The following is a 17,968-nucleotide window of genomic DNA, read 5'->3' as shown; positions in this document are numbered from 1 at the left end:
GTAAGAATGAGAGAAGTGGGTGGGAGAGACATGGGCAATGGAGAGGCATTTTATAGACCTAGAACAGAGCCACAATTTGATAGAATCTCCGAAACCCTCAACCTCCACCACCTGGATGGACCAGGGCAGCAGGAGTATGTGGACACCATCACCTGCAAGCTCCCCTCTGAGCCACGCACCATCCAAATTCGTCTGACATTAGACCATAAGACCATAAGACATAGGAGCGGAAGTAAGGCCATTCGGCCCATTGAGTCCACTCCACCATTCAATCATGGTTGATTTCAACTCCATTTACCCGCTCTCTCCCCATAGCCCTTAATTCCTCGAGAAGAGTGAACCCATTGCACTCAGTTCCTCGCCAGCAACTCTGTCCCTGTCCCTGCCAAATGAATGAGACTGAACCAGACTTTTTTTTTTAAAGGTTATGTGCTTACTCGTATCAAAGCTTGTTCGGCCATCACCGTAGAGCTTACCAGTCTACAAACACTTCCTTTTAAGAAGCACCAAATTTTTAAATTTCTCATTCCTGTTTACCTACATAGTTGCAATCATCCAAATTTATGTAATATTTCTCAGCCACACAGGCTCTTAAGGATTTCCGATTTTAATCACTCTCCCAGTAATGACCTTTTTCATTTGTCCAAGTCACAAGCTCTGGAATTTCCTCCTTAAGCCGCTCTGATTCTCTACCTCACTCTCCTTCGTTAAGACTACTCAAAACTGATGGCACAGTGGTTAGCACTGCTGTCTCATAGCACCAGGGACTCGGGTTCAATTCCAGCCTCTGTGCAGAGTTTGCACATTTCCCCGATGTCTGCATGAGTTTCCTCCGGGTGCCCCAGTTTCCTCTCTCACTCCAAAGATGTGCAGGTTGGGATGAATGGCTATGCTGCATTGCCCCTTCATGTCAGCAGGGTAAATACGTGGGGTTACAGGAATAGGGTCTGGGTAGGATTGTTGTTGATGCAGTCTCGATGGGCCCAATGGTTTGCACGACAGGGATTCTGTGATCTCGTCATTTGGCTCAGTGTCAATTGTTATTTTGTAACATTTCTCCGAATTGCCTTAAAACTTTTATTTTGTTGAAGACACAACATAAATAGAAATGATTGTCACTGCCCTGGCCATTTATCATTGTTCTGCCTCAATAATAAGAAACTGGAAGTGGAAGCGTGAAGCAGGTTGATTTCTCGTGGAAAAAATAATCAAAATTATTGCCCCCAACAAAGATGGCGGTTGCGCATGCGCTCTACCTGGTACCCGAATAAAACTGGCGGCTGCGCATGCGCTCTATCTACTGCGAGCCCGGATAAGGATGGCGGCCGCTAACCCAGCTCTGTGAGAAAAGCGGCCCCCTCTCCAGGGCGGGGGAACGGTCCCCGGGAACCGGTGGGTTATTCTTTCTCATTTGCAATCTATATAACATGCTTACGAAGCGTATCCAGTCACTGACCTGATCCATCGCTCCCGCCATTCCCTCCTGGACCGATTGCAGATCGGAAAAAAAATCTTCCCCATTGCCCTTAATCACACTGCGCATGCCTCACTCAGCCTCGCCTCTCATTCATTCCGATTGGTCCTCCAGCCCCGTCCCCTCCTTCTATTGGTTGGAGCTGCTGTCAATCAGTCCCCGGGCATTGTGAGGTGTCGGGTGAGAGGTCAGTGCCGGGGGGATTACAATGAACATTCTCCACTCTCACTATCCACCGCTTCCGTTTTCTCCCCACAAGCCACCTCCAATAAAGAGAGCAGGGGGGACACACACTGACCGAGTGGCAATGTCACTGCATTAGTAATCCAGAGAGACAGCACAATGTTCTGGGGACAGGGCTTCAAATCCATTCAATTAATACAATCTGCAATTTAAAGTTAGATTCAGTGATGGTAATCATAGGATCCCTGCAGTACAGAAGACTATTCGGCCCATTGAATCTGCACCGACCTCAATCCCACCCAGGCCCTATTCCCGTAACCCCACACATTTACCCTGCTAATCCCCCCTGACACTAGGGTCAATTTAGCATAGCCAATCAACCTAACCTGCATACCTTTGGACTGGGAGGAAACTGGAGTACCCGGAGGAAACCCATGCAAACATGGGGAGAAAATGCAAACTCCACACAGACAGTGATCCAAGCCGGGAATTGAACCCGGGTCCCTGATGCTGTGAGGCAAACCCATTGTAAACCCCTGGTGACTGAGGCTCCTCTGAGAAAATCTCCACACACACAGTTCTGGACGCAAGGTTAGAGTCATAGAGGTTTACGGCATGGAAACAGGCCCTTCGGCCCAACTTGTCCATGCCGCCCTTTTTGTTTAAACCCCTAAACTACTCCCAATCGCTTGCATTTGGTCCATATCCCTCTATACCTATCTTACCCATGTAACTGTTAACGTTAACGTCTGTTATTCTGTCTGGCCAGTCAGAGTGATTCAGATTCATGTTTGTCACAAGTAATGAATGAAATTATGCTCAATTTGTTATTTTTGTTAAAATTGTTTTTTTTTTGTTAAATTTGTTAAAAGGATCTCGAAAGAATGATCCAAAACTTAATTTGGATTTCCAGGGAGGAGGGAGAGTGTGTGGGATGGGGATATACAGATTTGAATTGTCTGTTGAGAATTTATATCCTGGACTGACATTGGTTACATTTGTAAATTCCATTGACAACATATTAGAAGCTGAGGATTTGTGGAGAAGATATTCAATTTAGGATCAATTCAGGACCAAATGAATTTGGGGGAATGAAAGTGGAAAATATTCCACCAAATGAGAACTGTCTGTTCAGAATTTCTATCTTGTACTGACAGTGATGACTTTTCAAACTCCTTTATCAGGTTATTAGAAGCAGAGGATTTGGAGGTGGGAAACGCAAACCAAACATCGCATCAATATCTGATACTCAATGAATCGGAGTGTGAGTATTATTGCCCTTTGAATATGGAGGGAAGATTGTTTTAACAGTTGCATAGTGTATAAAACATTGCAATTGAAGCAGAGAGAATCCGTACACGTGTACTGTGTACGAGGCTTGAGCTGATCATCCAACCTGGAGAGAAATAAGGACACCAGCATCACGGAGAAACTGTGTAAATGTGGAGATTGCGGAAAGGGATTCAAATACCCATCCTTGCTGGAAATTCAGTCACACTGGAGAGAAGCTGTTCACTTGTTCCGTATGTGGGAAGGGATTCACTCAGTCATCTGAGCTTCTGATACATCAGAGAGTTCATACTGGAGGAAAGCCATTCACCTGTTCTGTTTGTGGGAGGGGATTCATTCAGTTACCCCAGCTGCTGACACACCAGCGAGTTCACACTGGGGAGAGGCCATTCACCTGCTCTGTGTGTGAGAAGAGATTCACTAATTCATCAAACATTCTGACACACCAGCGAGTTCACACTGGTGAGAGACCATTCATTTGTTCCATGTGTGAGAAAGGATTCAAAACTTCATCAAACCTTCTGACACACCAGCGAGTTGACACCCGGGAGAGGCCATTCACCTGTTCGGTGTGTGAGAGGGGATTCAGTCAGCTAGCCCACCTGATGACACACCAGCAAGTTCACAAGTGACTAAAGGGTTTGGATTCCACTGATGTTGCTGGTGTTCATCATACCCAGGACTGAACCATGTTCATTCTGACAATTCAGGTTTGTTTCTCTGATGTTACCAACTATAGTACTGGCTGGAGTTTAATATTCTAGTTAATTGGCTGATTATGTTCTTGGACCTGCAGTCTCCCTTTAAGAATATGTGCCTGTGATCATTCCCCTGAATTCAGAGACTGAACTTGTGGCAATGTCACTGCGTTAGTAATCCAGAGAGACAGCACAATGTTCTGGGAACAGGGCTTCAAATCCATTCAATTCATACAAGCTGCAATTTAAAGTTAGTCCCAGTGGTGGTGACCAAGGCTCATCTGAAAATATCTCCACACACCCAGCTCTGAACACAAGATTCAGATCCATGTTTTTCACAAGGCATGAATGAAATTATGTTCTGTTTGTTATTTTTGTTAAAATTGGTTATTCTTTTGTTAAATTTGTTAAAAATTTGGGAGCTTTTGGAACACTGCTCCTTCATCAGGTGAACACACTCACCTAATGAAGGAGCAGTGCTCTGAAAGCTCGTGATACCAAATAAACCTGTTGGACTTTAACCTGGTGTTGTGAGACTTTGTACTTCTCCCTTATATACTCTACGAATGGTATGTTTTGTCTGTATAGGTTGCCAGAAACATTACTTTTCACATGTCACAATAAATCAAATCAATGTGTCATCATCCTGGGCTCGGAACCAGGAGGAGGGAATGTTGTGACTTTCTCTGAATTGTTACAGCACAGAAAGAGGCCATTTGGCCCATTGTGTCTGTGCTGGCTCTCAGAATAAGCAATTCACTGAGAGCTATTCCCCTGCCTTTTCCGTCTAACCCGGTTCATTCATCCCCTTCCGATAACCAAATTCAGAGTTTGTATCCTGGACTGACAGTGATGGATTTTGGAAACTCCTTTTCTAAGGGGTTAAAAGGGGAGGATTAACACACAGCAAACTCAAACCAAGAGAAATGTTTGTTCTGAATGTCATCCTGTCCTTACATTGACAGCTTTTCTAAACACTTTTTTCCGCAGGGAATTACAATCGGGAAACACTCGTCAATATCTGACATTCACTCGATTCATCAGGAGCTGAATATCATCAACCTCTGAATGTGGAAGGAGAAACGTTTGTCTGTTCTGTTTGTGGGAAAAGAATTTCAAACATCAGTGTGACTAGAAAAGCACCGAGACACACACATACCTGAGTGAGAGTGTTCCAGTGAACTGACTGTGGAAAGAGCTTGAACCAGTTACAAAGCCTGAAAAATCATCACACCATTCACAGCGAGGAGAAACTGTACACGTGTTCTGTGTGTGGACAAAGCTTCAACTGATCGTGCAACCTGGAGAGACACAAGGACACCAGCACCATGGAGAAACCATGGAAATGTGGGGACTGTGGGAAGGGATTCAGTTGTCCTTCCCATCTGGAGGCTCATCGACGCAGTCACACCGGGGAACGGCCATTCACCTGCTCTGTGTGTGGGAAAGGATTTACTCGGTTATCCTGTCTTCAGACACACCATCTTGTTCATTCTGATAACAAACCTTTCACTTGCTCTGACTGTGAGAAGAGCTTTAAAAGGAAACCGGATTTGCTGACTCACCAACGCATTCACACTGGGCAGAGACCGTTCACCTGCTCTCAGTGTGGGAAGGGATTCTCTCAGTCATCCAACCTGCAGACACACCAGCAAGTTCACACTGGGGAGAGACCATTCACCTGCTCCGAGTGTGGGAAGGGATTCATTCACTCATCAATTCTGCTAAAACACCAGCGAGTTCACACGCGGGAGAGACTGTTCACCTGCTCTGTGTGTGGGAAGGGATTTATTCAGTCATCCCACCTACTGAGACACAAACGAGTTCACACAGGGGAGAGGCCATTCACCTGCTCCCAGTGTGGGAAGAGATTCACTAATTCATCCCACCTACTGAGACACCAGCGGGTTCACAAGTGACAGCAGGGATTGGATTCTGCTGCTATTGCTGCTGTTAATCACATCCTGGACTGAACCATGTTCATTCTAACTTGTGGAGTTTGTTTCTGATGATAATCCCAAGAACTGGGATGGAGTTTAATATTCTGAATACATGTGAAATAAATCAGCTCAGTGTCAAACACCCTTTTGTTAAGTATTTGTTTTCTCCAGGATAAGAGGGGGCTAATTGAAATCCTGTTCTCGACTGTTCCATTTCTGGTCTTTTCTCATTTAAAAAAAGATTTATATTTCTGTCGAGCCTTTCATGACATCAGGTTGTCCCAAAGCTTTTTCAGCCAATGAATTTCTTTTGAAGTTCAGACGATGTTGAAAATGCAGCAGCTCATGTGCACAGCAAGATCCCATGAACAATACTCCAGATAATGTCATAGAAACCCTACAGTGCAGAATGAGGCCATTTGGCCCATCGAGTGTGCACCGACAACAATCCGCCCCCCAGGCCCTATTGTCACAATCCCACATATTTACCCCGCTATTCCCTCTAACCTACACATCCCGGGACACTATGGGCAACTTAGCATAGCCAATGCACATAACGCGCACATCTTTGGACTGTGGGAGGAAACCGGAGCACCCGGAGGAAACCCACGCAGACACGGGGTGAATGTGCAAACTCCACACAGACAGTGACCCAAACCAGGAATTGGACCCAGGTCGCTGGAGCTGTGAGGCAGCAGTGCTAACCACTGTGCGCTCGTGTATTTGAGTGATGTTGATTGAGGAATAAAGATTGACCAAGACTCTGGGGGGAAATCCCCAGCTCTTTGAAATAGCATCAATGGATCTCTTGCACCTGTCTGTTCAGTCTCACCTCAAACACGGGACCTCTGACAGTGCGGGGCTCCCTCAGTACTGCAATGGAGTGTCAGTTCGGAATTTCTGTTCAATTGTCTGGATCTGGATTTGAACCTGCAACCTCCTGACTCAGATATGAGAAAGCAACCACTGAGCCAAGACCTCATTACTTGGATTATTTCAGTTCTTAGCCCTCTGGTTACTCTCATGAACCCACTTCCCATCCCTTCCAAAGAGTCTCTCTTAGCCTTGGTATCCCTCCGAGGTATCGATAACACAGGCATGTACTTCCCTTCGGAGTGTTTGATGGGACAGTATGAACACAAATCCACAGGGACAGTGGGAGTCCCATTCAATGCTTAGCACTGCTGCCTCACAGCGCCAGGGACCTCGGTTCGATTCCCAGCTTAGGTCCCGTGTCTGCATAGGTTTCCTCTGGGTGCTCTGGTTTCCTCCCACAGTCAGAAAGGCATGCTGGTTAGGTGCAATGGACATGCTAAATTCTCCCTCATGTTTACCTGAACAGGCGCCGGGATATGGCGACTAGGGGATTTTCACAGTAACTTTATTAGAGTGGCAATGTGAGCCTACTTGTGACACCAATAAATAAACTTTAATTTAATTGTTGCCTGCTCAATATTTCATTCCTGGCTCTGAGACTTTTGTTGATGATTTGAATTTGATGTCCTTTAGTTCCTGACTCACCGACTGGGGGAACTAGTTTTTCCTCATTTACCTGATGAAATTTTAAACCTCTTCCTCAGATATTCAATCAGATTTTGTTCCAATTAAAAGAGCCTCAGTTTCTCTAATCTTTCCTGATAACTAAAGCCTCTGTTCCCTGTGACCATCTCAGTGAATCTCTTCTGCATCCTCATGATTTTGAATACTTCTATCAAACCTCCTCTTAGCCTTCTTTTCTCCAAGTGCAAGAGTCGCAGCTTCTCCAATCTATCTTCATATCTGAAGTTTCTCACCCCTGGAATCATTCTTCTCAACCCCATTTTCCAGCATTTGTTGTTTTTTATTCCCATTTGGAAAGAATTGCTACAAGAACAGAGGACGCCGGAAAAACTCAGCGGGTCGACCAGCATCTATTAGGAGAGAAAACAGAGCTAACATTTCAGGTCCTTTTGACTTTTCGTCACAATTGAAGAATTGCTGCCTGATTTCACTCCTGAATGTCTGAGCTCAAATCTTTCACACAATGCACCCTTGTTCTTGATTCCCTCACCAGAGGAAATAGTTTCTCTCTATCTACCTAATCGATACATCAGTTCACTTTAATCGAGATCGGCACAAATTTCCCTTTTACATTCCAGAACCAGCAGCTTTTCAGAAATGGTTTATAACAAAAAATTCACAATTTCCTGTCTATCCCATAAATTACAGCTGTTTCCTTTTCTTTAACACAGGAGGTGGATTGATTATTGTTGAATCTGTACATGTAAAGCCAGGTGAAATAATGTACCAACTGATGCAAGTACAGCTTCTTCCCTGCTGCCATCAGACCTTTGAATGGACCTACCATATATTAAGCTGATGCTTCTCACACCCTCGCTATAACTGTAACATTACATTCGGCACCCTCTCCTTTCCTTCTCCCCCATGTACTCTATGAATGGTATGCTTTGTTTGTATAGCATGCAAGAAATAATGTTTGTCACTGTATCCCAATATATATAAATAATTTCTCAAATCAGAGAATTGTAGCAATGATTAACCAGGGAGAATTGAGGTCACAGAGGATAAGACAAACTTTGAAAGATTGAATATCATACGAGGAGAGAGATATGGGAAAGAATCATTGATGACATGAAAATACAAGCTGGACTGCAGTGAATGAACCTGAGTGAAGTGGTTCTGATCATATTGAGGGTTTGTTGGAATGTTCACTGTCTCTGTTCAAACACGATGTGGAGATGCCGGCGTTGGACTGGGGGTAAACACAGTAAGAAGTCTCACAACACCAGGTTAAAGTCCAACAGGTTAATTTGGTAGCACAAGCCACCAGCTATCGGAGCGCTGCCCCTTCATCAGGTAAGTGGGAGTTCTGTTCACAAACAGGGCATATAAAGACACAAACTCAATTTACAAAATAATGATTGGAATGCGAGTCTTTACAGGTAATCAAGTCTTAAAGGTACAGACAATGTGAGTGGAGAGAGGGTTAAGCACAGGTTAAAGAGGTGTGTATTGTCTCCAGACAGGACAGTTAGTGGGATTTTGCAAGTCCAGACAAGTCGTGGGGGTTACAGATAGTGTGACATGAACCCAAGATCCCGGTTGAAGCCGTCCTCATGTGTGCGGAACTTGGCAATCAGTCTCTGCTCAGCGACTCTGCGTTGTTGTGTCGTGAAGGCCGCCTTGGAGAATGATTACCAAGCGTTGGAGAACGCTTGGTAAGTTTTGCTCCCTGGTTAATCCAGCCCATTGTTATCACCCAAAAATTGCAGCAAACTCCCTTCACTGTGGCACAGTGGTTCGCACTGCTGCCTCACTGCGCCAGGGTTCGATTCCAGCCGTGGGTGTGTGACTGTGTGGAGTTTGCACAGTATGAACTCTCACAATATCAGGTTAAAGTCAAATAAGTTTATTTGAAATCAATGCAAATTACTGCGGATGCTGGAATCTGAAACCAAAAGAGAAAATACTGGAAAATCTCAGCAGGTCTGGCAGCACCTGTAAGGAGAGAAAAGAGCTGACATTTTGAGTCCAGATGAACCTTTTTCAAAGCTACTCCTTCATCAGTGCTCCGAAAGCTCGTGGTTCCAAATAAACCTGTTGGTCTTTAACCTTGTATTTTGAGGCTTCTTACTGTGCTTACCCCAGTTCAGTGCTGGCATCTCCACCTCATGTGTGGAGTTTGCACATTCTCCCTCTGTCTGTGTGCATTTCCTCCAGGTGCTCCGGTTTCCTCTCACTGCCCAAAGACGTGCAGGTTAGGTGGATTGACCGTGCTAAATTTGTCCCTTGGTTTCCCAAGATATGTCTGGTCTAATTTGATTTATTGTCGCATGTTCTGGGATACAGTGAAAATTGTTACTTCTTGCGTGTTATAGAGAAAACAACATAAATTGATAATGTACATGGGGAAAGGAAATGAGTCGGGTCTCTTTTCCTTTCCCCCGTGTACTTTATCAAGTTATGTTTTTTTCTGTATATATTGTTGCAGTTACAGGCAGGGTGAAGAAAAAGGTCAGCAGGGGGATTAGCAGAATGGGGTTACAGGGATAGGGGTACGCCTGAGAAAGAGGCTCTGTCACAGGGTCAGTACACACTGGGTCAAATAGCCTCCTCCTGCACTGTAAGGATTCTATGATTAGTGAATAACATAAGAATTAGGAGCAGGAATAGGCCATCTGGCCCCTCGAGCCATGATTGATCATGGCTGATCTTTTTGTGGACTCAGCTCCATTTACCCGCCCGCTCACCATAACCCTTAATTCCTTTACTGTTCAAAAATCTATCTATCCTTGCCTTAAAAACATTCAGTGAGGTAGCCTCAACTGCTTCACAGGGCAGGGAATTCCACAGATTCACAACCCTTTGTGTGAAGAAGTTCCTCCTCAACTCAGTCCTAAATCTGCTTCCCCTTATTTTGAGGCTATGCCCCCTAGTTCTAGTTTCACCCACCAGTGGAAACAACCTCCCTGCTCCTTTCTTTATTGGACAAAGCTAATTTATTTGATTTTTATTCAGAATGTTAAACCGTATAACTGGCTGGAGTTCATTAACATCAGCAAAAAACAAACACAATGAACACTTTACAATCATGGATAGGATTAACAGCAGATTCCAATCACTGTGGTTACTTGTGAATTCTCCCCTCATTCTTCTGAAATCCAATGAGTATAGCCCCAGTCTACTCAGTCTCTCCTCATAAGCCAACCTTCTCAACTCCGGAATCAACCTAGTGAATCTCCTCTGCACCCCCTCCAGTGTCAGTATATCCTTTCTCAAGTAAGGATATCCTTTCTCAAGTAAGGTGAACAACTTTTGAATAGATGGGTTTCTGGGGCACAGAGCATTGTGGGAATTGTGACCGCCATTAGTCTGTGCCTGACTCTGAATATTTCATTGTAGACTGAGGGCAAGTCAGCAACCTGAGCCCTTAATTCTGTTTGTCACTCCACAGAGGCTGAATATCTCCAGTATTATTCTCTTTGTCCCAGATGCAGTGTCTACAGAGTTTTGTTTCTGTTTTATTGCTTTATAAGTTTGAGTTTAGAAACACAGTTCAGAGCCGGTTTGAATCAGGCTACGTGTTGGACGCAGAAATCAGTCCCTGGCCTCCTGTGTGAGCTTTTGTTTTATTGTTGCTTCAGTTTGAACTCTATTTATAACCTGTCTCTGGGTTCTCTTTCAATCCCCTTTTTTCTGTTTTAAATCAGTTTCACAGGGACTAGAAGGAGACGATTTGCAGTCCAGGACTGACAGTAAATATCATACCAGGATCTGCCAAAGTTGCCCAATTTGTCATAACTGAGTATCAGTGGACTTTGAACATGGAAGGAAAAAGCACTATTCACAGTGGAGAGAAAGTGTACATGGATTCTGGGTGTGGACAAGGCTTCAGCCGATCATCTGGTCTGGCAAAACATAAGTGTGGTCATTCCATGAAAAAACTGCAGAAATGTGTGGAATGTGGGAAGAAATTCAATTCCCCATCCCAGCTGGAAATGCATCGGCGCAGTCACACTGGGGAGAGACCGTTCACCTGCTCTGAGTGTGGGAAGGGATTCACTCAGTCATCCCACCTACTTACTCATCAGCGGGTTCACACTGGGGAGAGGCCATTCATCTGCTCTGAGTGCGGGAAGGAATTCACTCAGTCATCCAGCCTGGTGTCACACCAATGTGTTCACACTGACGAGAGACCTTTTAAATGCTCAGATTGTGGGAAATGCTTTAAAAGTTCTAATGAACTGATGTCCCATCAACGTGTTCACACTGATGAGAGACCGTTCAGATGCTCTCACTGTGGGATTGGGTTCAGGCGATCAGAAGACCTAATTCTACACCAGCGCACCCACACTGGGGAAAGGCCATTCATCTGCTCTGAATGTGGGAAGGGATTCATTCATTCACCCAACCTGCTTAGACACCAAAGAATTCACAAGTAACCACAGTGATTGGAATCTGCTGTTAATCCTATCCATGATTGTAAGGTGTTCATTGTGTTTGTTTTTTGTTGATGTTAATGAACTCCAGCCAGTTATACGGTTTAATATTCTGAATAAAAATCAAATAAATTAGCTTTGTGTTTAATACTGTGTTAGATCTTTTCAATATCATCAACACAACTGAATTTCTTTTGAAGTGTTCTCTCTTTTTCCCTCCTCCATCTTCACCTCCCCACAAGTGCTCATGGTGGAGAAACTCATGATCTTCTTTGTCACTAAGTTTGAGACAATCCAATCAGCTGCCTCTGCTGCTTCCCTCCCTTCCCCTAACCCACTGGACCCAAACCTCCTCGAACGCTCCCCTTTGAACTCTGAACTCATCTTTCTGCAGTTTCACTCCCGCCTCCCCCCGTGTCATTTTAGAGCTCATCTTGTCCATGAGACCCACTACCTGATCCCTCAATCCTATTCCACTGATCTATTGTAAGAAGTCTCACAACGCCATGTTAAAGTCCAACAGGTTTATTTGGAATCCTGAGCTTTTGGAGCACTGCTCCTTCATCAGGTGAATGGAGAGGTAGGTTCACAAACATGGCATATATTGACAGAGACACAATTGCAAGATAATGGTTGGAATGCGAGTGACCTGATGGAGTAGCACTCCGAAAGCTTGTGATTCCAAATAAACCTGTTGGACTTTAACCTGGCGTTGTGACTTTTTACTGTGCCCAACCCAGTCCAATGCTGGCATCTCCACATCATTGAACTACTGACATAACTTCTTCATATCAGCTGATATTGTTAATATCTCCCTTTCTCCTTCAAATCCGATGTCACCATCCACTTCTCAAACTAATCCATGACACATACCCTTTTAAACTACCATCCCATCTCCCTTTCCTCTCTAAAGTCCTTGAATGTTTTACCTTCCACATATGGTAATTTGTTTTACCTTTCTGACCTTGTATAGGAAAGTTTATTTTTATTCAGAATCTGTGGAATCTTGTGCCTTTATTCACTTGTTACGTATCTTGAATTTCCAACTTTATCTATTTTATACAAACTTACTCAGATCTAAAAGCAGTTTATTGGGGGAACAGAACAGAAGGTGGGTCTCCTGGACAAGAAGAGCTGTAAGAAGTTTAACAACACCAGGTTAAAGTCCAACAGGTTTATTTGGTAGCAAAAGCCACACAAGCTTTCGGAGCTGCAAGCCCCTTCTTCAGGTGAGTGGGAATTCTGTTCACAAACAGAGCTTATAAAGACACAAACTCAATTTACATGAATAATGGTTGGAATGCGAATACTTACAACTAATCAAGTCTTTAAGAAACAAAACAACGTTTTGATTTAAAGACTTGATTAGTTGTAAGTATTCGCATTCCAACCATTATTCATGTAAATTGAGTCTGTGTCTTTATAAGCTCTGTTTGTGAACAGAATTCCCACTCACCTGAAGAAGGGGCTTGGAGCTCCGAAAGCATGTGTGGCTTTTGCTACCAAATAAACCTACATAGAGAACATAGAACATAGAACATTACAGCGCAGAACAGGCCCTTCGGCCCACGATGTTGCACCGACCAGTTAAAAAAAAAACTGTGACCCTCCAACCTAAACCAATTTCTTTTCGTCCATGAACCTATCTACGGATCTCTTAAATGCCCCCAAACTAGGCGCATTTACTACTGATGCTGGCAGGGCATTCCAATCCCTCACCACCCTCTGGGTAAAGAACCTACCCCTGACATCGGTTCTATAACTACCCCCCCTCAATTTAAAGCCATGCCCCCTCGTGCTGGATTTCTCCATCAGAGGAAAAAGGCTATCACTATCCACCCTATCTAAACCTCTAATCATCTTATATGTTTCAATAAGATCCCCTCTTAGCCGCCGCCTTTCCAGCGAAAACAATCCCAAATCCCTCAGCCTCTCCTCATAGGATCTCCCCTCCATACCAGGCAACATCCTGGTAAACCTCCTCTGCACCCTCTCCAAAGCCTCCACATCCTTCCTGTAATGTGGGGACCAGAACTGCACACAGTACTCCAAGTGCGGCCGCACCAGAGTTGTGTACAGTTGCAACATAACGCTACGACTCCTAAATTCAATCCCCCTACCAATAAACGCCAAGACACCATATGCCTTCTTAACAACCTTATCTACTTGATTCCCAACTTTCAGGGATCTATGCACACATACACCTAGATCCCTCTGCTCCTCCACACTATTCAAAGTCCTCCCGTTAGCCCTATACTCAACACATCTGTTATTCCTACCAAAGTGAATTACCTCACACTTCTCCGCATTAAACTCCATCCGCCACCTCTCGGCCCAACTTTGCAACCTGTCTAAGTCTTCCTGCAAACTACGACACCCTTCCTCACTGTCTACCACACCACCGACTTTGGTGTCATCAGCAAATTTGCTAATCCACCCAACTATACCCTCATCCAGATCATTAATAAATATTACAAACAGCAGTGGCCCCAAAACAGATCCCTGAGGTACACCACTTGTAACCGCACTCCATGATGAATATTTACTATCAACCACCACCCTCTGTTTCCTATCCGCTAGCCAATTCCTGATCCAATTTCCTAGATCACCCCCAATCCCATACATCTGCATTTTCTGCAGAAGCCTACCATGGTGAACCTTATCAAACGCCTTACTAAAATCCATATATACCACGTCCACTGCCTTGCCCCCATCCACCTCCTTGGTCACTTTCTCAAAAAACTCAATAAGGTTAGTAAGGCACGACCTACCTGCCACAAAACCATGCTGACTATCACCTATCAATTCATTACTCTCCAAATAACTATAAATCCTATCCCTTATAATTTTTTCCAACATCTTGCCGACAACAGAAGTGAGACTCACCGGTCTATAATTCCCGGGGAAGTCTCTGTTCCCCTTCTTAAACAATGGGACAACATTCGCTAACCTCCAATCTTCTGGTACTATACCAGAGGCCAACGACGACCTGAAGATCAGAGCCAGAGGCTCTGCAATCACTTCTCTTGCCTCCCAGAGAATCCTTGGATAAATCCCATCCGGACCAGGGGATTTATCTATTTTCAGACCCTCCAGAATATCCTGCACATCCTCCTTATCAACTGTAATACTGTCTATTCTACTCCCTTGCAACCCAGTGTCCTCCTCAGCTATATTCATGTCCCCTTGCGTGAACACCGAAGAGAAATATTGGTTCAATGCTTCACCAATCTCCTCCGGTTCCACACATAACTTCCCTCTGCCATCTATAACTGGCCCTAAACTTGCCCTAACCAACCTTCTGTTCTTGACATACCTATAGAACGCCTTAGGATTCTCTTTAACCCTATCCGCCAAAGTCTTCTCATGTCCCCTTTTAGCCCTTCTAAGCTCGCTCTTCAACTCCCTCTTAGCCAATCTAAAGCTTTCTAGTGCACTACCCGAGTGCTCACGTCTCATCCGAACATAAGCCTCCTTTTTCTTTTTAACCTGTTGGACTTTAACCTGGTGTTGTTAAACTTCTTACTGTGTTTACCCCAGTCCAACGCCGGCATCTCCACATCAAGAAGAGCTGCTCAGAGGAAATGGAGAGTGTTACAATCCCAGCTAATGTTCCTACTGGACACGACAGTCCCAAAATGAAACCCTGGCTCAATTGATCGTAACTTTTGCCGTTTTGCTTTAGAAATGTGGATGAACAGAGTCACTGGATGGACAATTAGCTTTTAACAAAAACAACTTTTAAACATGAAAAGATTGACAGTAACACAAGGTTCCTTCATTCCACACATCTCCCGCTGCAGTGAACAATGAGAAGTCTCACAACACCAGGTTAAAGTCGAACAGGTTTATTTGGTAGCAAAAGCCACTAGCTTTCGGAGCGCTGCCCCTTCGTCAGGTGAGTGGGAGTTCTGATCACAAACGGCATATAAAGACACAAACTCAATTTACAAAATAATGGTTGGAATGTGAGTCTTTACAGGTAATCAAGTCTTAAAGGTACAGACAATGTGAGTGGAGAGAGCGTTAAGCACAGGTTAAAGAGGTGTGTATTGTCTCCAGACAGGACAGTTAGTGAGATTTTGCAAGCCCAGGCAAGTCGTGGGGGTTTCAGGTAGTGTGACATGAACCCATGTAAGCGTTCTGCAAGGCGGCCTTCACGACACACGACAACGCAGAGTCGCTGAGCAGAGACTGATAGCCAAGTTCCGCACACATGAGGACGGCCTCAACCGGGATCTTGGGTTCATGTCACACTATCTGTAATCCCCACGACTTGCCTGGGCTTGCAAAATCTCACGAACTATCCTGGCTGGAGACAATACACATCTCTTTAACCTGTGCTTAACCCTCTCTCCACTCACATTGTCTGTACCTTTAAGACTTGATTACCTGTAAAGACTCGCATTCCAACCATTAATTTGTAAATTGAGTTTGTGTCTTTATATGCCCTGTTTATGAATAGAACTCCCACTCACCTGACGAAGTGCTCCGAAAGCTAGTGGCTTTTGCTCCCAGATAAACCTGTTGGACCTTAACCTGGTGTTGTGAGACTTCTTACTGTGTTTACCCCAGTCCAACGCCAGCATCTCCACATCGTGAACACACAATCACAGCGAGAGAGCTCCGTCTAGTGGCGACGTGAGGTAAATGGCATCTGCCTGGGAAATCACAGAATCCAATAAGAAGTCTCACAACACCAGGTTAAAGTCCAATAGGTTTATTTGGTAGCACAAGCCACAAGCTTTCGGTAGCTTTTTTGTGCTACCAAATAAACCTGTTGGACTTTAACCTGGTGTTGTGAGACTTCTTACTGTGTTTACCCCAGTCCAACGCCGGCATCTCCACATAATCACTGAATCCTCAGGCGACTGAAGGATCTTATTCAAACATAGAAACGTTGGAGGATTGTGCTGCTGTATTTTTCTTGTTCCTATTATTTTTATGCTAATACAGACAAACCTATTCAGAGAATTGAAACCAACCTCAGAACAGCAAGAGGCGAACTCGCAGACAAACACATGAGGACGGCCTCAACCGGGATATTGGGTTCATGTCACGCTATTTGTAATCCCCACAACCTGCCTGGACCTGCAGAGTCTCACTGGCTGTCCTGTCTGGAGACAATACACATCTCTTTAGCCTGTCTTGATGCTCTCTCCACTCACATTGTTTGTATCTTAAAGACTTGATTCGTTGTAAGTATTCGCATTCCAACCATTGTTCATGTAAATTGAGTCTGTGTCTTTATAAGCTCTGTTTGTGAACAGAATTCCCACTCACCTGAAGAAGGGGCTTGGGGCTCCGAAAGCTTGTGTGGCTTTTGCTACCAAATAAACCTGTTTGACTTTAACCTGGTGTTGTTAAACTTCTTACTGTATAAATATATCCCCATAGCTCCCGGTGGGAGTGGAATTGATGATTTGTCTGCTGTCTGTAAACTGCCTGAACAAATATTAAATTGTAAAGATTATAAAGTTTGAATTGTAATATCTAATGGTGTAAAGTATCTGGGAGCAGAGTGGATGTGATAAAGGCTGGAATACACACTGGGGCCATGAGGGAGAAACTGCTGTGCAGAGAGAATGGTTCTGGTTGTAGGGAGGGATGGATGGGGGTGAATGTGAGAAGCTGAAGTTTATATTTGAAGAGGTTCCCAGAATCTCTGAGCAGCTGAACTGCAGAAGCCTTTGGGCAGAGACTGTGCTGCTGCCCCTCCAGTCCAGCAGGGCCCACGGTAACCCTCTCGGCTGCTGCTCCCCATGGTCTCTTGGCCGCTGTTCTTTGGTGGGACATCTGGGGCCCATAGAGAGATGGGACCGACCACCATATTGCCATGACATTTGCACGAGCCCCAGCAGGAACAGGCGACATGTTGGCACAGTGGTTAGCACTGCTGCCTCACAGTGTCAGGGACATGGGTTTGATTCCCGGCTTGGGTCATTGTGTTGAATTTGCACTTTCTCCCCGTGTCTGCGTGGGTTTCCTCCGGGGCGCTCCGGTTTTCTCCCACAGTCCAAAGATGTGCAGGTTAGATGGATTGGCCATGATGAATTGACCCTTAGTGTCAGGGGGACTAGCGAGGGTAAATGTAAGGTGTTATGGGGATAGGGCGGGTGGGATTGTGGTCGGTGCAGACTCCATGAGCCGAACGGCCTTCTTCTGCACTGTCGGGTTCTGTGATTGCCCCCAATAAAGATGGTGGCCGGCAAGCCCGGCCCGATACCGAGAGAACAACCAAATCTATCGGACTCCAAATGCGGGACCGTTAGATTTTTACTTGAACTTTGCGACTTGAATCTGGTGTTAATGAAACCTGCCCACGTACAGGCTCTGTTCCCCATCCACACTCGGTGTTTTATTTCACCTGTTGTGAAAGCGACAAGACCTCCTCACGCTTCCATCCGCAATGCACATGCTCCCAGAACAGCCGGACAGTGCGCC

The 17,968-nt window shown here is 44.8% G+C and overlaps 1 long non-coding RNA gene across 1 annotated transcript; it reads left to right on the top strand.

Annotated features, from left to right (window-relative positions):
* The first annotated feature begins 1,355 nt into the window (after positions 1 to 1,355).
* LOC144485536 (uncharacterized) lies at positions 1,356 to 8,157 on the top strand. The gene is made up of 3 exons (XR_013496173.1): positions 1,356 to 1,392; positions 2,842 to 2,921; positions 8,105 to 8,157. It is a non-coding gene; the product is annotated as an uncharacterized LOC144485536 (long non-coding RNA).
* Positions 8,158 to 17,968: the final 9,811 nt, after the last annotated feature.

The sequence above is a fragment of the Mustelus asterias genome, unplaced genomic scaffold (assembly GCF_964213995.1).
Source record: "Mustelus asterias unplaced genomic scaffold, sMusAst1.hap1.1 HAP1_SCAFFOLD_198, whole genome shotgun sequence".
NCBI classification, from domain to species: Eukaryota; Metazoa; Chordata; class Chondrichthyes; order Carcharhiniformes; family Triakidae; genus Mustelus; species Mustelus asterias.
The sequence above is the reverse complement of the archived record's forward strand: the minus strand, read 5'-3'. Positions and strand labels throughout refer to the sequence as shown.